At 42.5% G+C, this 24,426-nt stretch overlaps 1 long non-coding RNA gene across 1 annotated transcript; it reads left to right on the forward strand.

Annotated features, from left to right (window-relative positions):
- Window positions 1-133: 133 nt before the first annotated feature.
- LOC102150522 (uncharacterized) lies at window positions 134-20,897 on the forward strand. The gene is made up of 7 exons (XR_001380307.3): window positions 134-328; window positions 1,813-2,053; window positions 2,546-2,760; window positions 14,669-14,762; window positions 14,925-14,998; window positions 18,407-18,466; window positions 20,433-20,897. It is a non-coding gene; the product is annotated as an uncharacterized lncRNA (long non-coding RNA).
- The last annotated feature ends 3,529 nt before the right edge of the window (window positions 20,898-24,426 follow it).

The following is a 24,426-nucleotide window of genomic DNA, read 5'->3' on the forward strand; positions in this document are numbered from 1 at the left end:
AATTGGTCTTTGTCTGGTATGAAGCAGGGATCCGTTTGTAGGTTTTCCAGATGGCCAGCCAATGGTCCAAACACCATTTATTGCCTAAGATCCTTTCTCCAGTGATCAGCAGTGCTGTCTCTGGTCACATGTCAGGTTTCCATAAGGCATGAGTCTGGGTCCAGAGTCGGTTCCCTCTCTCTGTTTGGCTGTCTGGTTGAGAGGTGTTCTTCAGGAGTGTCTTGGCTTCTCTTGGCCCTTTGTGCTTTCATACATCTTAGAGTCAACTTCTCAGTTTCCTCGAAAAAGTCCTGATGTGCCTCTGATTGGACATGCATTAATGCTACAGGTCAGTTTGAGGGGAGAATTGATTTTACATACTGTCTTCCTATCAATTTCTCGTTATTTAGCCTCTCTTTAATGGTTTCCATAGAATTTTCTGATTTTCTCCAGAGGTGCTTGCCCATCTTTGACCAGATTTATTCCTAGATTCATTACCATTTCTATTATTATTGTAAATGGTCTCCTTTTAAAAACTTATGTTTTTGAATCATTTGCTGGTTTATAAAAATAACATTGATTTTCATATATTGATATTCTAGCCGGTTTGCTAAATGCTCTTCACGTTTCTAATAATGAATAATGTGTAGATTATTTTTGGTTTTCTGTGTAGACATCAGATGTGAAGTAATGCCAGTTCGTTTTTCCTCTTCTTTCCCTTATCTTGCTGTGCCGGCTACAATCTCCGTCCAGCGCTGGTTAAATGTGATGATAGCAGACATTCTTGTTTAGCTCCTGATTTTGAAGACTTTAATTCACATGATTCCTGATTAAGAATGATGTGTGTTCCAGGTTTTTCACATACACTTTATCAAGTTAAGCAACTTCTCTTTCATTCTGAATCTGCTAAAAGTTTTATCATGAATGAGTATTGGATTTTATCAAATGCTTTTTTCCTCTCTTTTTTAAATCTGTTGAGATCAGGAAAAGATTTTTTCTCCCCTAATCTATCAATATGAAGGGTTATATTTATAGGTTTTTCAAACCTTTACGTTCCTGAGATAAACCTAATTTGGCCATGCTATGTTATCTTTTATATACCTGATATTTTATGTTAACTTTTTGTTTAGGATTTCTAAGTTTATGTTTATAAGTGAGATTGACCCATTCTCCTTTCTCACCCTCTCTGTGCTTATGCAGTCTTCAAAAAATGAGTTGGGGGAATATCCCCCCCCCCCATTCTCTGGAATAGTTTATAGAGATTGAAATGATCTGTTTGCTGAAAGTTTGGTAGAACTCCCTATGAAATTATCTGGGCCTGGAGTCTTTTTGTATGTGTGGAAAGATTTTTACCCTTAGATTTATCATCTTTAATAGTCAAAGGACTAGTTGGCCTTTTTCATGGAATTCTTGAGTCTTGAGTCAGTTTTACTGTTGTATTTTTTAGTGTCCTTTTCGACTGTTTTCATATTTATTGTCATAAAGTTGTTCATTTTATCCATTTTTATCTTTAAAAAATATTATTATATGTAATTATGCCTCTTTTTCACTCCTGATACTTACTTGACCCTCCTCTTATTTTTGTCTTAATCTCACGGGAAAGTCTGTGTTACTGCACCGTGTTCTGAAGCATCAGCTCTGACCTTGTTGATTCTGTTGTGTGTTTGTTCTCTGTTTCACTGATTTCTGTTCTTTTTTTTTCTCTCTCTCTCTCTTCTACTCGGTTCAGATTATTCTATTGTTATTTTAATAATGTTATTGAGTTTAGCATATTCCTTTTTAACCTTTTTTTAAATTTTAATTTAAGTTTATTTCATTTTATTTTTGAGGAAGATTAGTCCTGAGCTAACATCTGCTGCCAACCCTCCTTTTTTCGCTGAGGAAGACTGGCCCTGAGCTAGCATCTGTGCCCATCTTCCTCTACTTTATATGTGGGACGCCTGCCACAGCATGGTGTGCCAAGCGATGCCATGTCCGCACCCGGGATCAGAACCGCCGAACTCCGGGCCACTGAAGCGGAACATGCAAACTTTAATTGCTGCGTCACCAGGCCAGCCCCATCTATTTTTCTAATGTAAGTATTTAAGGCTGTAAGTTTTCCTCAAATTACTACTTTGTCTGCATCCCACAAGTTTTGATACATGGTATTTTTATTCCGTTCTGGTATTTTAAAATTTCCATTATTATTTCTTCTTTAAACCATGAGTCAAAGTATTTTTAATTCAAAATATATTTATATTTATATTTTTTCATATACATTTATTGCATTGTGGCCTGAGAATAAATATGATATTAATTCTTTAAAGTTTCTTGAGACCTGCCTTATGAACTAGTCCATGGTCCGTTTTTATAACTGTTCTAAGCCAGAGAATGTTTATTTCACCAATGGATAGATAGGTGCTGTGATATATATCAAATAAATCCAGCTCGGTAGTTCAGAATTTCTACATGTTTACTAAGGTTCATGTTCACGTTTGTCCATCAGTAAGCGTCTTGCCCATTAATAGATAACCTAGACCAGTCAGTCTCCCATTATAATGCTGGATTTGTCTGTTTTTCCCTGTAGTTCCAGCAGTTTTAGTTTTGTGTATTTGGGAGCTGTTTCATTTTAGAATCAATAAGTGTAAAGCAGTTGAAGCATTAACATGCCATAGGATCTCAGATTTGGACGCAGTCACCGAGTCCCATCACAGCCACGGCCATTCTCCATGCCCGGACGGGAAGAGTGTCTTACAGCACCTGCCACACGACCAGCTGACTTGTTGAATACCTTTAAAGACGGTGAGCTTCCTACCTTCCACGGCAGCCCAGTTCTTCACTGATTATAATTACCATTTAATTAGATTCTCTCTAAGGCCAGGCAACAGGCAAAGTGTTTAACAAACAGCATCATGTTGAATACTCAGTATAACCTTATAAAGTAAGTATTTTATCCCCATTGTGCTAATGAAGAAACAGGGTAATTAAGCGCCTTGCACAAGGGCACACAGGTAGTGGTGGAACAGCAAGAACTTAAGCCCGGGTCTGTCTCCTAAATCCGCTCGGCTATACCACCCGGTTCTGTATGTCACGTCTAAAACCATGTCCCTTAAACTTTCAGTCAAGGGACCTGGTTCTAACCACTATTTTTAGCGTTCCCAGCACTTCCCAGTCCTTTGGAAACCTCAGAAATAACTCAAGCTAATATGTGTTCCGTAACCCTGAGCTCCTTTTGTTGGTGTTCTCCCAGAAGCTTTGGACCTTTGCCGTACACATTTACATTCTTATTGTAACTTTTGGAAAACTAGTGAGTCTCTACATGTGAGGTGCTTCATTCTTTTTTTTTTCTTCATGCTTTTTGGTGAGGAAGATTGGCCCTGAGCTAACATCTGTTGCCAATCTTCCTCTTTGTTTTTCCTTCTCCCCAGTGTCCCAGTACAGAGTTGTATACCCTAGTTCCAGGTCCTTCTGGTTCTTTTTTTGTCAGATACCGCCTCAGCATGGCTTAGTGAGCGGTGTGTAGGTACACACCCAGGATCCAAACCGGCGAAACCCAGGCCGCCGAATCAGAGTGTGCAAACTTAACCACTCAGCCATGGAGCCAGCTCCAGATGCTTCATTCTTAATGTCCAGCCTGGTAACAGAAGTAGTACAGCTCATTTCTGCATGTGAGTCAGGCTTGCTCCATGAAGCTTCCTACTTAGCCTCAAGCTCTCTGTCTTTCAGGGTTAAAAAGCCAAACCTCAGAACCACTCAGGTCTCACACGTGGCTCGGCCCCACTGTATGCTCTTTAATAAAGAGCTCAGATTCACATTGCCTCTCAGGTCTCACCAGAGCACAGCCTAATTCACCTACACCGGTATTTCTGTTTTCTTCACCGACATGGTCTTATGATGGTCTGTTAACTGTGGGGCCACAGAAGGCCTTACCTGTAGTTGTTCACATGGAAATCACAGGTGGTGTTACTAACACATTCCTTTCATGCATTATGGTCTATGGCAGGAAGGAACAGGAAAATATCCAGGGTGACTCAGTGGGACAGAGTTGTGGAATGCGTTCCTCCTACCTAACCATTCTAAGAGTTTGCCCCAAGCTGTGCGTTAGAACAGGAAATGCTGCAATGATGTGAGCTGACGTGTGTGTTCTCCTGTGCTGTTGAGACACGTACAGAAATAATGATGCCTCTCATCCTTTCATCTCAGGAGCCTCAGCCTCACACCTATTCATTTATAGCTACTCCTACTCTTTTAAGATGTGAGGCTTGGGAAACCTGGATAAGTTTACATCAAGGTGGAGAAGGAAAGCACAGATTGATAGCACTTGACCGCCATTGATGTTTTTTCCCTCGTGCCATCACAATGAATCAGACCAGAACTTGGACCCCACTACTTTCTGCCTTCAGCACCTTTTCTTGATAAGCAGTATGACGAAGGCTTCAAATTCTAATAATTGAATTACTTACTCATTCAACAGACTTATGGCATCTACCATATGGCACGCCTGGGACTATAAAGAGGATAAGAAGGACACCCTCTGCCCTCACCCAAGCTGACAGGAAAGGAGAGAAACAATTAGACGAGAAATGCTATGATGGGGATGTCGTGGGAATGTATGGGATGGTCTCATAAGCCAGACATGGGGGACCAGGGAAAGCTCTCCAGAGGAAGTGACATCTAAACTAAGATCCGAGGGCTGAGTAGGGATTGGGAAATTAAGGCAGGAGAGAGAAGAGGAGGGAAGGCCCAAGTGAGAGTCTGGCACAGCTGAGGAGCTGGAAGAAGCCAGTATCAGTCTACTTAGGTCAAGTTGTGCTGCAGTAACAAATGACCCCGAAATCTCGGTGGCATATAACAATGGAGGTTTATTTCTCCTTCATGCTGCAATGCAGAGAAAAGATTGTAGGGGGTAAAACGGAGGTAGGCGGCTGAGGCAGTAATCCAGGCTAGAGAACATGGCAGCTTGAACTCAGGAAGTGGAAGTGGGGCTACAGAGAAGCGGACAGAATCTAGAGATATATGGGAAATAGACTCGCTAGCCCTTCCTGCTTGGACACAGAGGGTGAAAGAGAGGGGTTGTGGTTGACACTCAAGTTCAACACATACTATGTAGCTTTATATTAACCACAAAACATAAGACGAAGATGAAAGCTTTATAGAGATATATTTAATACTCACAAGAGCGTGCTAAATGTTTCGTTAATTTTAGAAATGTCTTCCTACTGATCTCTGATACATCCTAGAGTTTCTGATCTCAGTGGTCAATATTATTCTTTCTATCCAAACTCCAGGCACAGGTATCTTCACAGAAGCACGTAATTCTTGACAGTAAAGTGTCTGGGACACCAAATTGGCAGATGCCCTATTAAAACTAGGTCTATGTTACAGCTCTACTTTTGTTCTGAAACTTGCGCTTGTGAAGATGTCAAGATGGATGGTTAGGAAAAAATGGCCTGGTACCAGGCTGTCAAGTCAGCTTCTGTAAACCGTCCCGAAGGGAGGGACGTACAGGTTTCATTAGATTAAACGTTGCAAAGCTGTCACTCTCTGAAGACAGCGTAGGAGAGGGAAGCCGGGTACCTGAGGGCTACTGTAGATATTCAGGAAGAACATGGTTGCCTTTTGACCTTGTTCCCAGCACGGACGTAGATGAATCTTGTCAGTTTGCTGTCATCTTGTTTAACTTGAGCGGTGACTCGGGTCTGAGGATTTATGAGCTTGTTTTGCAGAAGAAAGAGAATGCATTTGGGGAAGTTGTGATCACCAGACGGCCGGCCCCCAGCGGCCATTGCAGATTGCTCTGGGGCTTATGGGGGTGACCCCTCTGTTTCTCTGAAGCTCCTCCTGCCATGCCCCTTAGCTCTATAAAACCTCCCTGCTTTTTGCTCTGGTTAAGGTGGATTTGAGCGAACCCATGCTCCTGCCTTCTCGTCTTAGTGCACTCGAATGGGGCCTTTCTCCCTCTCCAAGCACAGATGTCTCAGTGTCTGGCTTGCTGCGCATCGGGCATACGGGCTTGGGATTAAGAGGTTCGGTATCGAGAGCTGTGACCGTTAGAACACTTAGGAACCTGCTGCCAGTGTGCCTTAATTTTCCAGAGGAAACCATGCGGTCCTGGATTCTCCCTTTCAAGATTAGGCGTGTTGCTGCGATAATAAGTTCTCCAGAGACGAAGGGAAGAGCATCTGAAGTTTTACTGGGCAGCTCGCAATTTCTCAGCAGTGGGCGCGTTGAGAGCACCAACTCAGATACTCTGTTATCTGGCAACGGCCACCTTTCCTTCGAGCTTTCCTTGTCCAGCTTCTCCCACCGTGATCATCTTTCAGTCACCCTGGGACCACGGGTCTAGTAATTTCTCTGTTTTCTCCCAGGATTTCTGCCATCTTCTGTCTTCCTTTTCTGTCTTCTCCAACTTAGATTTTGTGCTGGGAGGAGGGTTAATTTCAGCAGGCCTACAATAAGCCAGAGCTATTTCACCGAAACTAGAGATGCACCAGAATTGCACAGACCCCTGGTCGAGGCATGGAACATACTGATCCATAACATTGCTTCGTAACCAAGGGTCTGAGGAGTTGGTTCCCTAGCATCCTCCAGAGGTGACCTATGAGGGTTTGGGTTTTTTTTAAACCTCTATGAACGCAAAGATTTTAACATATTTGGTGCATTTCAGTTCATTTCACTAATTATTCTTTCTGAAGCTGAAATTGTCCCGTCTTTGACAATGGGAACCTCTTCAAGCTGACTCCTGGGTCCTTTAGACACAATCCCGTTAGGCTTTACCAGCTTCCTTACTTTCTGGTCTGATGGTCCAGGCTCAGCTTACACACTTTTGCCCCAGACCAAGAATCAGCCGTTTCTACCAGGAGCCTGGATTCCTGGGCTGTGTTGAATGGAAAAGGGTATTTAAAAGACACAGTCTAGTCATTAGGGATGCTAATTGCTACTAAATTGGTTATTGTTCCTAAGCCTTTTTAGTGGACACAGCTAAACAATCTTCTTTTTTTTATTTTTTAGGAGGAAAAAAACATTGAGGTCATTCAATTTAAATTTAGGATGGCACGATTTTTATTTAATGTCTTTGATTTTGTATTGGCATCACTTTTCTCCTACACTGAAGATCTGGGTTTCTAAAAACATTAATATAATTATTTATTTGTTATATATAGAATAGTTTCAGAGTAACAACACCAAGAGGATTGCTAAACATATGATTACTGAAAACAGTTTAAAGTGTCTTTGAATTTTTAAAAGATTCCAGGTGTATCCCACCAGGGATGTAGAGTCAAATCATTGTGTTTTCAAACCGTGTGAAATGCTGCCTTTCTGTGTGGTTAATTGATAAATCGTTACACAGGCGGGCTCATTTGTTTCGTTTTACTTTTGGTTTTTAGGAATTGCTTTTCTTTTCCATTTTGACTTAATATATAATTATATAAAACTATTACACAGTTTGAAATCAAATCTACAAAATGATGTCTATTCTGAAAAGGTGAGTTTTTATCCCTAGTCCTTCAGCCTTATTCATTACCCCCCACCACAGGTTACTTTAAAAAAAAATTTTGTCTATTCTTTCCTTTTTGAAAATATAAGCAAATATTTTGTATCTCTGCACAAATATATGCCTCTGCTTTTTAGAAAAACAGAAGCATACTCTTATCTCTTGTCTAAACACTTTTATCCGTCTTTTTTCACTTAGCAACATATCCTGGACACCACGTCATAGCAGGGTATGGAAATAGCCTGCATTTCCTCCCAGCCCTCCGCTGGGTGTTTTTACTATAGCTCCAGTCTCCTGTTGATAAATATCCGGGTTGTTTTCAGTTCTTTGCTATTGAAAGTAGTCCTGCAGTCTGTAGCCTTCCAGGCGCTTGATCAGCCTTTTCGAAGTACGATCATATTTCATTGAATCTGAAACTCCGTTGACGGTAAGATGCACCATTATTTTATGCAACACTAAGAAAGAAAAACACCCTGACAGTTAATTGGAAGATGCATCTCAATTTCAGAGATTTAAGATGTGGAAAAAAGAAGTGTACATCTTAAAACTGATGCAATTAGAATCTCGTGTAACCTCACAGCATCCCTAAAAGTGAGGTAGGAAGGACTATCCCGAGGTCCGTGAAGGAGGAAACTTTTTCTTTGTTTTGACTTTATCGCCAACCCCAAGAACGATGCCCGGCACCTGGTAGACACTTCCTAAATATTTGTTGAATAAATGAATGAGCCCCCACTTTACAAAGAAGGTACGAAGTTTAACTAACTTGTCTGAGACCAGACAACTGTTCACTGGCACATCCTGGATTTGAACCAAGAAGGTCCCAACTCATTCCTGCTGTGTTCCACCCCGTAAACTCATGGTCACCAGCTACAGATGGGACCTCAACCATTCTGTTGCTTTTCTCCAATCGACTTGCATTTCCACTCGCAGGAAAATTATTTTAAACCATCACTCTCTCCAAACCTCAGGGTCCCTTCCCCCCATCTCCACTGTCCCGTTCCCTCCCTTGCTGAGTAGAGAACCTTGCCTCATATTTCATGGACAACATGAACCCCCCTCCTACAGCTTCTTATCAAACACGTAACCGTCCTGTATCCACGTTGGCTCTCAACTCCTTCCCCCGTGCCAGTGGAGAATGTCCCCGTCTCCTGCAGAAGGTGGATTCCTCCACTGGGACTTGGGACCCCACCCCACCTGCCCCTCCAGGACCCTAACACTCCTAGTTACCCCTTTTCTGCCCTCCAGATTCAACCTGTCCCTCTGTGTCAGTCAAGATTCAGCTTGGCTGCACATAAGGAAGACCCCAATTAATTGTGACTTAAACAAGAGAGAAATTTATTTCTCTGTCATGTAGTTGCTTAAATCTTAATTTGTCTGCATATGTAATACCTAGTTGTTGTATAAAAAAAATCAAATGGTACAAATTGGTACACAACAAAAAGGCAGTTTTTTTGGTTTTTTTTTAAAGATTTTATTTTTTCCTTTTTCTCCCCAAAGCCCCCTGGTACATAGTTGTATATTCTTCGTTGTGGGTTCTTCTAGTTGTGGCATGTGGGACGCTGCCTCAGCGTGGTCTGATGAGCAGTGCCATGTCCACGCCCAGGATTCGAACTAACGAAACACTGGGCCGCCTGCAGCGGAGCGCGCGAACTTAACCACTCGGCCACGGGGACAGCCCCAAAAAGGCAGTTTTCTTCCTACCCTCCCCTCAGCCTCCTGTCTCTTCCTCCTGTGGCTTCGTAAATGGTATTTAAAACCATGGGACTGGCAGTGGTCACTTGGGAGCATGTGTGTGGAGAAAGAAGACGACCCTAGGACAGAGAACTCTGGCACTCCAGGATTTAAAAGTTGAGTAGAAGAAGAAGAACTGAGAATTCAGAGAGTCTGAGAATAAACTTCACTGAAGAAGGAACCCCAGAGATCGTTTTGCCCTGGAAGCCAAAAGAAGAAAATATTTCAAGAAAAAGAGAGCGTGTCTAATACTGCTCAGAGATTCAAGTAAGATGAGAACAGAGAAGTGACCGTCATGTCTGGCAGCAAGAAAGCGCTTAGTTACCTGGACAAGACGAGGCTCAGGGGAAATGGGCTGAGGAGAGAAGGTGAGGTAACCAGTGAAGTCAGCGATTACGGTTAAACTCCAGAAGTTTTGTTATGAAGAGGGCAGAGAAACTGGACTAGGACTGGAGAGAGAGATGTGGTCAAGATCAGTTTTTTCGGGGTCGGCCTGGTGGTGCAGCGGTTAAGGACACACTTTCCCCTTTGGCGGCCAGGGTTTGCCAGTTTGGATCCCAGGTGCGGACATGGCACCACTTGGCAAGCCGTGCTGTGGTAGGCGTCCCACATATAAAGTGGTGGAAGATGGGCACGGATGTTAGTTCAGGGCCAGTCTTCCTCAGCAAAAAGAGGAAGATTGGCAGCAGTTAGCACAGGGATAATCTTCCTCAAAAAAAAAAGGTCATTTTTTTTCTCTTATAAAATAGGAGCTCTTATGGGATAGTGTTTCCTGGTGAAAATAAACTATTAGAAAAGGGGAAATCGATGATACACATGAGAGAGGGAGTAATTGCCAGACCAAAGTCCTTGAAGATGCAAGACTGGCATGGGATCCAGAACACAGCAGAAGGGTTGGCCTTTGAAATGAGCAAAGACACTTGATCCCTAGGACTGGGAGGCAGCTCACAATGAGTATATATGAAGGGAGGTTGTAGTTTGAGTGGCCCTTGTCTGCTTTATTCTTTAGTTTTAAATTTTATGATCAAAAGGTAGGGGTGAGGGTGGGGCTGCAGTTGGGGTTAGGGAGAGGTGGTATAATTCAGGAGGTTTGAAAAGACAAAATGTGAAATAGTTTTGCTGAAGAGTAAGAAACAGAACATTCCAAGAAATATAATAGGATTGTTCAGCAATGCTAAGCACCCGATTTAGATTTGGGGCCATGAATTTCAAGGAGACCAGTGGACGTGGTGAATAAGACCAGCTCAGTCATATTCAGCTGCCCTAATGCTGACCCAAAGTGGGCAGATCGTTGAGAATAACCAGAGTGGAGGGCTTTCCCAATGAATACACCAGGGGAACCTCCCGGAGAGGGGCAAGGAGTTTTAGGGCATTTTCAAGGAAATGATTATAAACATTAACTATGGACGTTGGGCTGGGTGAAGAGAGGGATGTGAGGACGTGGGAGGTGATTCTAGTTGGGAAGATGATAGAGTCTATGGATAGGAGTTCTTGATGGAGTCAAAGAGTTGCTGGAGCAGGAGCTACACACAGAGGAGGGGAGCCAGAAGGATGGGGGTGGTGGCCAGAGAGTCAGGGTTTCAGAGGTGGCGCAGGGATTGTGGTGGCAAAACCAGGACTGTGACCACGGACGTTGGGGTTGGGGCGGAGGATTATGTTTGGGAGGCCAAGAAAGCTGAGGGTCCAAGAGGCCAATGGATCGTCCACATGAATATTGAAATCAATTTTAAAAAGAGAGAGAGAGAGAAGAGAAGGAGAGCAGAGAGCCAGGCGGGGTGAGGACTGTTTCCGCCTTAACTACAGGCAGGCCTGGGCCTTTCTGAGGGGCGGGATATTTCCAAGAAAGAAGAGAAGAGGGGCAGAAGGCAACATGAAAGGAAAAAGCCAAGAGATTGTGTCCCAATTCAGTCCTGTGGCCTGGCTGCCTGATTGTGAACGTTGAGTACGTTCACTCTTAACCCCAATCTGGGCATTCTTCCTCTAGAAGGGAGAAAGGGAGGGGGCCACGGTGAGAAAAGAGCATGGTTCTCAGGCCGGAAAATTCTCCGTGGTCTGTGCACAGGGGCTTTCTCCCCCAGCCCCCTCGCCTGCTAAACGTGTCCATAGATTTCATCAGATTCTCAAAGTGAACGTGACCCCGGAAGATCAAGAACTACCTCAAAAATCAGAATATGTTCCCAATAAAGGGGAGACGCATCAAAGCAATACTCTATTGCATTATAATAATAATGATAAAATGATAACAATAATCATAGTGGCTGACATTTATTGAGTACTTTCTACGTGCCAGGCACCCTCCAAGGGATATGACCCTGAGCACACACCGTGAGCAGCCTGGTCTGTGTTGGAGGGGTGACTCACGAGAAATCCACACGTGGCTGGTGCGGTTTACATATCAATCTTTTGTGAGTTGGTTATCCTGGATCCTTTAACCAGAGACCAATCAGCCTGATCAGATCCCTGGACGGACATAGCTGACTTCAACCTTGGTGACCACGTCAATGGAAGTAACCAAGGGAGACCCTGCTGGGGGGGGTCACTATTTCTCTAAGTCTGTATCTTCTTAGTTGCTTCATTAGGTTATTTCATTTGAAATGTTTTCTCGCAATGGCGGTTTACCCTGTGAAGCAAAATAAATTAGTCCTTCCTATAGGAAAGGAAAATAATATTAAACTTGGAGGTCTTTAAGACGTGGGGAAAAGTTGATTATTTGACGTTTAGTCAATCTGTCAAAAACTATTAGTTTTGAGATGTCCCTATTCTTCTAAGTCCATGATAAAATGTGAATGCAAAATTGCTCAAAATTTCAGAATGATAATATCCAAGTTTAGGAAGAGTGTGGAGAAGCTGATGCTCTTGTAAGCTATTAATCAATGAGCATGATGGTGGAATGTATCAGGTGCTTAAAAGTATTCATGCCTAGCAATGCCCATTCTAGCATTTTTTATTGCAAACTAATTACTGATGCATATAAAGGTATATTTTGGAGGTGTTTGTTACATTATTTGCAAATAATATTATTCTGGGAACAGCCTAAATATTCAGCAAAAAGGAATTAGTTAAATTAATAATGTTCATCTGGAATATAATGCAGCCGTTAAAAATTACGTTGAATATTTAATGAGGTGAGAGGATGTAAGTGAGCTATTAAGAGAAAAAAACAGGTTCAATTTTCTGAAAATATATTAATAAAACTCTTAGAAGAAAACAGGAGTAATCTTTGTGATCTTGGGTTAGGCAAAAGCTTCTTAGATGTGACACCAAAAGCACAAGAAAAAAAAGGAAAAAATAGTTAAATTTAAACCTTTTGTGCTGAAAATTATACCATCAAGAAAGTGAGAAGATAACCCACAGAATGGGAGAAAGGATTTGTAATTCACATATCTGATAAGGGACTTATATCCAGAATATATAAAAAGTCTTACAACTCAACAATAAACAGAAAAGTAATCCAGTTTTTAAAAGGGCAAAGAATTTGAATAGACGTTTTCCCATAGAAGATATACAAATAGTCAATAAACACTTAGAAAGGTGCTTAACATCATGAGTCAATAGAGAAATGCAAATCAAAACCACAATGAGATACCACTTCACCCCATCTAAGATAGCTATTTTAAAAAAGGAGAGAGAGACAGACACGGAGCCCAGCCCTGTGGCCCAGTGGTTAAGGTTCCATGTGCTCTGCTTCCGTGGCCTGGGTTTGCAGGTTTAGATTCTGGGTGCAGACCTATCCACTCATCAGCCATGCTGTGGAGGCATCCCACACACAAAGTAGAGGAAGATAGGCGCAGATGTTGGTTTATGGCTAATCTTTCTCAAGTGAAAAAAAAAAAAAGAGGAGAATTGGCAAATGGATGTTAGCTCAGGGTAAATCTTCCTCTCACACACACACACACAAAAGACAGAGAGACAATAAAAAGTCTTGGCAAGGATGCAGAGAAATTGGATACACTTCATACACTGCTGATGGAAATATAAAGTGTACATAGCCATTGTGGAAAACTAATCTTGCAATTCCTCAAAACATTAAGCATAGAGTTACCATATGACCCAGAAATTCCGCTCCTAGATTCCAAGAGAATTGAAAACACATGTTCAAACAAAATCTTGTGCATGAATATTCACAGCAGCGCTATTCATGACAGTCAGAAAGTGGAAACAGCCCAATGTCCGTCATAAATGGATAAGCAAAATATGGTATATCCATACAACGGAATATTATTCAGTAATAAAAAAATTAAGTATTGATACATGCTACAACGTGGACGAATCTCGAAAACATTAAGCTGAGTGAAAGAATTCAGTCACAAAAGACCACGTGTTGTGATTCCATTTACATGAAATGTCCAGAATAGGCAAATCCATAGAGACAGAAAGAAGATTAGTGATTGTCTAGGGCTGGTGGGGTGGGGTGTATGGGAGGGAAAACGGGGAGGGACGGCTAACAGGTTTCCTTTGGGGGTGATGAAATGTTCTAAAATTATGTTGTGGTGATAGTTGTACAGCCCTGTAAATATACTAAAAAACATTGAACTGATAAAAAGTGCTAATAGTAGGTATTTCTGGATGGTTGGCTTATGTTGATTTTTGTTGTGTTTTTTTTTTTGTTCATCTATATTTTCTACAGTGAACAAGTGTTTCTAGTTGTAAGAAAAAAGAAACAAAGTTATTGGTTTAAATGATTTATCTCAACAAGGTAACTTCTTAGAATCCTGTATGGAGGTTCCTGGGTTTGGGGGCATTCTTAAGTTAAGTAATGATCCTTGAGGAAAGTTGCTGCCTTCTTGTGAGCCGTTCTCCACGTCTTCTCCTTATTCTCTGCTGTAAAATAGAGGAAGCTTTTTTTCCCTTCAAATAATGAAATCTGTGGGTGTTTCCATTTTTTTCATTTTGCGTGGTGATTCATTTCGGGCTGAATGCCTTTCCATTTTTGACTTTTCATTGTTTGCTGCGTCACAAGAACTTCTGCATTTTAAATTCTCAATTTGGATGGGAATACAGTCCATGTGGTTCCACAAATGGAGTTTAAACCTTTCCTCCAATTTGGCAGATTGCATTCTTGCTCCTTCCCCTACCCTGAGACCGATTATCGTTTGGTTGTAATCCCTTAACGGTGATAAATATAAACGACAATGAATGCATGTTGCAAAAAAAAAATCTTAAATTTCAATTTGACTGTCTAATAATATGCTGTGAGAATGAAAATGACTGTGTTAAAATAGGTTATAAATGTCTGAAACATTATATAAAAGTAGTTGGAAGAATTAGGGGTTTTCTCTTTATTATGGCCTATGTTGAATGTTAATTAATTAGTTTATTGCAGGTGAGAGGATCAATCAGTATCAGGTGATAACTAGGCTTAAGGAAAACAACTATCAATTCATATTTGCTTAAAAGATTAAAGACATCTGCTTGCCTAGTTGAAAGGCAATACTACTTAAGAGAAATCCATGAACATGTTATAACGTCAGATTTTCCTCTTAGACATAGACCATGAAATTAAGAATGACTACATTACACTTGGAGGGGACACAGACTGCAAAATGTGAGACAATTGATAGAAAAGCACTTCCAAAAGGTAAGAGCATTATAAAATAGAAGATACTGTTATTATTACTATCACCATATGAAGCAAAAAGATACATGTTCTTAAAGAGTATAAACATAGGCCTTTGCAAGAAATTTCAAGTTTAAGGTTTTTGCTTGTGTTAGTCAATGTTTGAATTTCCTTTAAACACAGGATCTGGAGCTAAAAAAGAAAAAGAGAGGAAAAAAAAGTTTGGAAACAAATGCTGGTTTTCAGTGACCACTTAGGTAAGTGCTGAAATCTTTTCAATATTAATTGCTCAGTTGTGGCCTGAACCTGCATCCTAAGGAGGAAAGGGAAAGCCTTCGTGTGAGGAGGCGGGCAGACCCTTAGCTGGGCTGGAAACCGCGTCAGAAGGGTGGCTATCTACGGGCCAAGTTTGTGTCCAGGGCCAAGGATGCGGTTGTGTTTGCATCCCTCCGAGATCATGCATCAGCAACAGGTTGGTGGACAGGGCGTGGGGAAAATGCCCTTCTAGGCAAATGCGAGACATACGTTTTCCCTCCGGCTTATTATGTCGTGATTATTTTGGAGGAAAACTCATCACGCTGAGGCTTTCTCAGAGCCCTCTATTGAGGCCGCCTGCCCGGCCGTCTGCCTCACCCACTCTGCTGTGAATTCCTTGAACACAGAGATCCTGGATTTCTACCTTGGTGTCTCCAGCACCTTGGCGGTACTTGGCAAATCAAAAATATTTGAATGGCTTACAAGGATTTAATAATCAAGCAAGCTGCTGACAAAACGATAGAAATTTATTTTCCAGCTTAAGGTAATTGACAGCTTTCAGAGTAGAGAAAGCTGCTCACAGGTGCCATTTGCAGCTTTTCTTTGCTAAGAAAACAACCAAAGGGGATTCTGGCCCCTAATATTCTCCCTCCTACACTTTCTTGTCCCTATACCTTGAGTTTCCATGCTTTTTCTAAGACTGGATCAGACCCAAGCTTGTACTGCAAGCCTTGCTGGCCTGTCTCTCTGCAAGGTCCTAGATTTAGACAAGTGTGCCATTTGGAGTATTCCTAATAATGACACCTCAAAAAAGCGTTACAGATATTTCTGTATGAGGATTCGATTTTGAGAAATGTGAAGACCCTATATTCCCCGAGTCAAATAAAATTTTACTATGAATGCAGCCGAAGCGTCTTTACCTCATTTGCTTTCGATAAACAGGCATGTGTCTGTTTGTGTGTCTATAATTGTTTGATTTTGATTTTTCATCGTGTTACTAAAAAAAAGCAAACCCAGGATTTAGAGTTTACCTTTCAATTACTTAAAAAAAAATAACCATATGTTGTGGTCTGAATGTGTGTGTCCTCTCAGAATTCATCTGTTGAAATCCTCACGACCGATGTGATGATGGTAGGGGGTGGGGCCTTTGGGAGGTGCTCAGGTCATGAGGGTGGAGCCTCATGAATGGGATTAGTGCCCTTATAAGAGACCCCACAGAGCCCCCTCACCCCTTCCACGCAGCTATGAACCAGGAAGCAGGTCCCACCAGACATGAACTCTGCTGGACGATGACCTTGGACTCCAGCCTCCAGAAGTGTGAGAAATAAATGTCTGTTGTTTTTAGGCTGCCCAGCCTGTGGCATTTTGTCATAGCAGCCGGTGACTGACACCATAGTAGCTCAAATGTCTGATACCGTAGGAGGTGGAATTGATTTCCTTTACAACATGAAAATTGAAAAAGGAGTGTAATAGACATTAATTTTAGCTAGCCATACTTGTAGTCATCTCATGTGTAGCTAGGTTTCATGACGACAGAAGAAAGAAACCCTCATGGGTCACCTTTGGAGGATGCTGGAGAGCTAGTGAATACTTCTCTGATCTCTGCACCCAGTTCCTGGCACAGAGCTCCTGAACTTTCACCCTTGGGATTTCCTGAGTGATGGGGCTGAGAGGGGCATCTTCAGTTATTTATAACAAGCCCCTTCCAACCACACCTGAGTTTGTGTTAATGAGGTGGCTTTTGAAAAGCTTCTAAGGATGAGACTTAGGAGGCTGGTTGTCAGGGGAGCCAACCATGCGATTAGAGGGTCTGAACTTTCGGCCCCACCCCCTGACCCCTGGAGGTGGACTTCATCCCCAGTGATCAATGATTTAATCAATCATGCCTACACATGCCTACAGCGAAGCCTCCATAAAAACTGAACAACAGGGTTCGAGAGCTTCTGGGTCGGGGAACACGTGGAGGTTAGGGGAGGGTGGTGCCCATGGAGAAGTTGTGGAAGGTCCACGCCCATCCCCATACCTTGCCCTGAGCAACTCTTCCCTCCGGCTGTTCCTGAGCTGTATCCTTCGTGATAAACTGGTGATAGAAGTGCTTCTCTGAGTTCTGTGAGCCATTCTACCAAATTATTGAACCTGAAGAGGGAGGTGTGGGAACCCCCAATTTATAACCGATTGGTCAGAAGTACAGGTACCCCGAATTTGCGACTGGCACCTGAAGTTGGGGACAGCCTTGTGAGGCTGAGCCCGTAACCTCTCTGTTTGCGCCAACTCCAGGCGCTTAGTGTCCGAATTGCTGAATGTGAGGGAAAACCCCACACATTTGGTGTCAGAAGAGTTGTGGGAAGAGAGAAATAGTAGTATTTTTCTTTTAGGAACCAACTTACACATAAAAAAGAACCAAACAGTTGTCTGTCTTTCCTGTACAGACTGTATCTCGGAGCAACCATTAGTTGATGAAATAAAGGTTCCCTTTGTAAGAGAGATTCTAGCTAAAAAGTAAAGCAAGCATGATGGAAGATCGTGGTGTGGCAACCCCTAATGAAATAGTGGGTGTGAGCCAAAATCATGAGGGCTGCTGAAAGCATGAGGTGGAAAGCTGACAGAACCTTATAATGTGTGACTCAGCCGGGCAACCCTGAATCCGCTGATCCGTCTTACAGCACAGAAAGACAGTCAGATACATTGTACCTCCTGAGGAATATACACAATGTCACTTACAACGTATTCTTGCGGAAAAACTGAACCTAAATCTGATTGAGCCTCTAGATGCATCAATTTACAGAAAATAAAAGAGACAGAGGAATCTTTTAAACAGCATCAGCAAATGCAGTTCGTAAAATTCAGACTGTGGAAAAAGTTACAGGAAAAATGGCAAAAACATTCCAGGGAAAAGAAAGTGAGGGACAGAACCAGGGGAGGAACTCAGAGTTTAGGAGAGACATGTAAACAAAACGTAAAAATATGTGACCCTATTTGGTTCTTGATTTAAACAAACTGATTGTAAAAAGAAAAAAATTCAAGAGCTGCCAAGAAGACTCTCCCCACTAAAGGTGGAAAGAGGATCACAACCCCCCCTCCCCGCCCCCCAGTCTTGTTGGCTTTTGTTGGTATAAATCCTATAATTAAAGAGATGTACCTTTTAGCTAAACCCTGTTGTCCTGAGTTGAGCGCTCCTAAAAATCACCATATTAAAACTCAGCAAGCCCTGATCCCCAAACTTAACTGAGTCTGTGAGCTCATTGCCCAAGGCCAGGACCAATGAAGGACCTAAAGCTTGAAGGTGATGATTTTTTAAACAGTGCCCAGAAGAGAGGGGATAACACAAAGACAGGGAAAACTCAGAAGTCAAATCTCACTGACTCTGTGAATCTACTGGGATCCCTGACTTTTCCCATGCGATTTTTCAGGGGGCCAGTTCCAGAGAAGATGCTCCTAGAAGGGCCCTGCAGCACAGCCCGGCTCAGATGGTGACGTTTGGTTTTTTGTTTGTTTTGTCTTTGGAGTTTTTTTTCCCCGTATGTTTTAATATGAGGACCTGAGAGTTTAGAAGACCAAATATTTCAGACCAAACAATGAAGCCATTTTGTGCAGTTTTGACTCCAAAGCTACAGGACAGCCTCCTAGCCTCCCAGGTCTGTTGGCCCCAGGATCACTCTTCAAACTAATGTGAATCTTAAAATCCAAATTAGAGGGAGCAAGGCCTAAGTCCCTTCAACAGCATCGCTCTTAAATAATCATCTACTCTCTGTTTAAATACCTCCAATAATAGGAAATCTCAGGCAGATTCCATGGTTGGCCAGGTTTAATTGTTATAAAGTTTCATTTTTGTTGCACAAGGAACAAGGCTGCTGCATCTTCCATGATAACACTTGACTTCTTAAAGACAGCTTTCTCATCCCCCCTAAGACAGCGAGTGTTACCTGGAGTCCAGAGAGTGTGACGGACAGAATGAGAGGACAGCCCTTCTGCTGGGCAGTGCCAGCATCGTGGAGCGGGAAAGCCTGAGGAGTCTGGAAGAGCACTGGAGTGTTCCTTAGATGCTCTGATGCTCGATTGAAGTTAAAAAGTTATTCCTGTGGTTAAAAAGAGAGAAAATATGTGAACATCTTTTTTAAATGGTTTTAAAGCCACTGTCTTAGACCTCTCTTTCCCTGGTTAGACATTTCCTGCTCTTTGAAATAGTGATAATCTCAAAGGAAAGGCTCAATAAGGTTTGGCGCTCACACATCCCTTTAGGCGAGAAGTCATTAAGTTCTTGAGTTAACAGGTCATGTCTTCTAGCTCCTATAGAGCTAGAATAAATAACAATTCTATTTGCATCAAATAATTACTTAAGATGAATAGATTATGGTGTCAACACTACTGTATTAGATACCATGTAGATTTGGCCTCTGTAAACGGGACCCCCAAGTAACTGTCTGAAAACAATAAAAGCATAGGTATCATGTAATAACATACGGGCTCCACCGTGTTTGGGGTCTCAGGCCTCTTATGTTTTTGCTCCACCTTCCCTCATCTGGAAAGGTAGGATGGCTTATCCTGTAGTGGGAAAGTCATATATGTATATGACATTATATGTATATATATAAAACTTTTTTTTTTTGAGGAAGATTAGCCCTGAGCTAACTGCTGCCAATCCTCCTCTTTCTACTGAGGAAGACTGGCCCTGAGCTAGCATCTGTGCCCATCTTCCTCTACTGTATACGTGGGATGCCTACCGCAGCATGGCTTTTGCCAAGCAGTGCCATGTCCACTCCCGGGATCCGAACTGACGAACCCAGGGCCGCCGAGAAGGGGAATGTGGAACTGCTGCACCACTGAGCCAGCCCCAATATATGTAAAACTTTTATGTCACCTCCTACAACTGGATGAGCCATCCTATAGTTGTGTACAACTCCAGGCTATATCTAAAAAGGGAAAGTGGATTATGCTACACCTTTATATATATATATGCATATGTATATAAATATGCATATGTAACATATACATGTGCATACATATGTACACATGTATGCATATACGTACATATGCGTATATACACATATACGTAGGTATGAAAGAGTAGCCTAGCCCACTTTCCCTTTTAGGACAAGATCTGGAAATTGTATCCATCACTTCTACTCACTTCTCATTGGTTAGAACTTTGTTACATGGCTACACTTACCAGTAAGGCAACTGGAAAATGCAGTGTTTATTCTGGGTAGCCGTGTGCCCAGACGGAAATCCCCTTACTCTGGAAGGAGACGGTGCATAGTATGGACTATTGATTGAGAGCGTTTATCTCAATAACTCTAAATAGAAGCTATGGAACCACCTATTGTAATGATAATGAGCCCTAAGCTAAGAGTTTCACTGAAATGCCCAAATATAAGTAGTATATGGGTGATGGATATTTGTTCTTGGCTGCCTAACACCCATTCACTCTGCTTCCAGGAACAACCTGGCTTTCATTTGGGAGTCCCTTCTTCCTCCGTCCACGTGGTTCTGTGGGTGCCCCTGTTCTTGAATCCAGTGGTGACTTGTGACCCAGCGCAGCCAGTCAGACCGTCACGGCCCCCACACAGCAGTGACTGGCTCAGGGCTTCCTGTCAGCTACTGCAATCGCAGCCTCTCCTTCAGTTCTGCAGCCATCTTGCTACACAGAGCTTGACAATAAAACCAGATTTATTATTTTTTTAGCCCAGAATCCAGCCATGTTTGGAGTCTGCTCCACGTTGGGGCTTCTTAGCTACAAGATCCAGCAAACCCTCCTCCATTTTTGTCTTGTTTTATTTTTCTCCTTATACTAGTTCATAGTGGATTTTCTGTAGAATCCTCAGTGATGTATTTGTGAATATTTCTAAATCTCTAAAACGTAAAATTATACAATGAAGAATTAAAATAATTTTTAAAAATCAAGCAAAATATCTGACTAGTTTGTATATTGAAATGAGTGAGCTATTAGCATATAGTAAAGATACACAAAGCATCATTGTTCTACGCTGTGCTTCCAGAACTTGGAGCATTAGTGTGTGACAGGCGTCAAGGATTCTTTCTCGCACATCACCAAGTAGCTAATATTACTGTAGATTCAAGAGCTTAAAAATTTGGTCATTATCAAGACCAATTATCAAGAGTTCAGCCTTAATTCTTTCTGAAATGAGGTGGGAGTATAAATAAGTGTAAAACGACATCAAGCAATTTCCTTCCCTTTCTAGCAGCTTCTTCTCCAGGAAGCCAGTGCTCTTTTTACGGAGTCCATATCCTCATCCAGTGGTTCTTAAAAAGCACAACATGCTACTTCTGACCACTTAGAGTGAATAAATAATTCAGCGTGAGATAATGCCAAATGTCACACACAACAAATCAAGCTTCCTCCAAGTCCCTCGAGAAGTATCTTCAGAAGAAATATGGAGGGACAAGTTCATGGATTCCTATACTGTTTGTCATAATGTCAGAACAATAAGAAACATTCATACTTCAGGTTGTGTGTGTGGCAAAGTGCCCTGTGATCACCCGGGTGGTGCTGGGGTTGAAAGATGCACTTGAAGCCCACCTGGATGGGAGAACACAGGCTGAACGGGGCAGAAGGGTCTTCGAAGGCATCTCCTCCTCCAAGGAATCATTGATCAGAATGATCCCAGAAAAACAAGGGATTTCTCTCATTTTAAAGACGGAATTCATTCCTTTAGTAACCCATGTCTATACATAAGCCTCCCAAGAAATGAATCAACTGTGTTTTGTCCAAACCCTTCAGGCTGAAATTCTTCTGTTTTCTGGAAACAGAAAGCTGCTGAGGACTGTCATCAGTGTGGGAGCGCTCCACAGATTTGGACTCTGTAATGAAAAGCTCTTCTTTATGCTGAATATCTTGACTCCTTTAACCCGGTCCTTCTCAACAGGGGGTGAGGGTTTCCCCCCAGGGGACGTTTGTCTGCAGACTTTTCTGGTTGTCACAACTGGAGGGGAAATGATACCGGCATCTAGCGGGTAGAGGCCAGGCACGCAGCTGCCATCCTACAGGGCGGAGGACAGGTCTGCACACCCGCACACGCATCCCAAAGACTTAGCCCCAAATGTTAATAGTACCAAGGCTGATAAACTCTGCTACCTTTCCTTACATAGTCTTATTTTCCGGACCTTTAATAAGCATTTGACTTTTCGTTGAACCGCTTCTCAAACTTGCATTATCCTACTTAGATTTGGAGCTGTGAATTACACGTGAGCCTGACCACTTCCTAATTCCTCCAGTCTGTGACACTTGTTCAGGAATAACCTAGAGTGACGCGTCCTGTGGGAAGGTTACAGACCCAGAACTTCTCTCAGGATGTAAATGACCCACTTCGCGTGTCTGTACACATTTGGATGAACTACGAGGGCACACCTAAAATTCTATTCAAACAAGGTTATGGGAATATCTGAGCCTGAAAGAAGAGGCAGGGGCCCAGGGTGGGGCAGAGAAAGGAAGATCTTGCCCAGCTGAGCCAGAGGAATAAAGAGGGACAGGAAACAGGAGAGAGAGGATCCCAAGGCAGCAGTCTGAACGTCAGCGACCAAAGAAATGGGCTAGATCAGGCTCCCAGCCTCAGACACGATGTACTGCCGCCTACGGACACGTATTCAAGATCACTTTTCATGAAATCTTAAACTTCTGTAACTTTTCCAACATTTGTTTATTTTCAATCCCTTGTTTCTCAATAATGTGGAGCAGCGAAAACCCTAAAAATGAAAAGGCTCAAATATTGGCTTCAAAAATAGCAGGAGTAGCCCCCTTTGGGGCCAACCTTGAAGAAAAAGGAATTCTGGAAGAGAAATTTGACTGGCCATAGCTGAGAAGGGAAGCAATCTGGGAAAATCCTGAGATCTGCGAGAAGCAATTTGGGACCTCCAAAGGGCTGGTGCTGAGGTTGGAAAAAGTGCTTCAGGTCTTCAAAGATGGACAGCGAGTTCTGTTTTACATGGTGCCTCACTCGTGAGAGGAGTTAATGCAGGGTTTTCTGATTTTGATTAGCATTTTGCTCCTAACTACTGCTCTTAAATTCAAATTATAGCTTTCTGGAGGATGAAAAAGAAGGAGAAGAAATATGCTGAGGTTTGCATAGCGATCAACTAACCATTCCATTCTAAAACCATAGATTCTGCCATTTGTTGAGCTGTGGTGCCGGGTTCGACATTTCTCCTGCTTGATGTCTACATACAAATAAATATTCACGTTGGGGAGTTTGAACAAAAATCACTTGGTTGGTTTGAGTTCTGTAAGGAATATATGAAATCTTCCTTGAAATTTTAATTCCAAGCGTACTTTATGTTGAAATGACTCACAAAGACTTTATTTGTACATTATCTATTTAGCGTGAAAGATGATCTAGAGGAATATGGAAAAATAATGAATGTCAACTTTGTGTAAGGGGAAGATGGCAGCTCGATGTCTCTCACGTTCCCTCTCCTTCCAGCTGCATCTGCTGGGGCCGCTCAGTGGGCAGGAGGGATCTGGAGGGTGAGAATCATAGACCTGATGAGATGCTTTCTTCACTGAGGGCAGGACAGAAGCTGGGGTCAGGGTGGGATAGGCCTGATGGGGAGACCTGAAAATGCTGGTCCCTCATAGTTGGTCCCCATGGTGGTGCCACGATAGTTGGCCTGCCAGCAGGTTGATTTCTGCCCAGTGTAGGTCTTCATATGCTCCTTGACCCCAAGGAGCTGGGGACAAACCAAACAGGCCAGGAGAACTTGAGGAGATCAGGGAGTGGAGGGGGGTCCTTTCTTCCTTCCTGAGGACCTATCTGCTGCTCTACCACCAGACATCAGAGACTGCTGACGTCCACTCTCTCAGGGCTGCTGGTACTTAAGCTACTCCCAAGAAATCCACAACCGGAAATAGAAAGAGAAGATCAAACAATTAGATAAAGTCCCATATGAAACAGAGCTGCTGGAAGAGACGGATAAAAACTTGTACAGCAAGAAAAAAATCACTAAAGGGGCCAGCCTTGTGGCCGAGTGGTTAAGTTCGTGCGCTCTGCTTCGGCAGCCCAGGATTTCGCTGGTTTGGATCCTGGGTACGGACATGACACCGCTCATCAAGCCATGCTGAGGCGGCATCTCACAGAGCACAACCAGAGGACCCACAACTAGAATATACAACTATTTACTGGGGGGATTTGGGGAGAAGAAGGAGGGAGAAGAGGAAGAAGAAGAGGCAGAAAAAGGAGAAGGAGAAAGAGAAGAAGAAAGAAGATTGGCAACAGATGTTAGCTCAGGTGCCAATATTTAAAAAAAAAATTGCTAAGAACACTAAGGAGAGCTGAGTGCAGCACCAAAGAGACTCTCTGGAGAAAAATCAAACCATGGTTTCAGACTAAAATTTAATAAAACGAAAGCCATTATTGAGACTCAAAGTAGAAGCTTGGAAAACTCAATGGAAGAAATATCTCAAGTGACATCAAAAATA

Source organism: Equus caballus, chromosome 30 (genome assembly GCF_041296265.1).
Source record: "Equus caballus isolate H_3958 breed thoroughbred chromosome 30, TB-T2T, whole genome shotgun sequence".
NCBI classification, from domain to species: domain Eukaryota; kingdom Metazoa; phylum Chordata; class Mammalia; order Perissodactyla; family Equidae; genus Equus; species Equus caballus.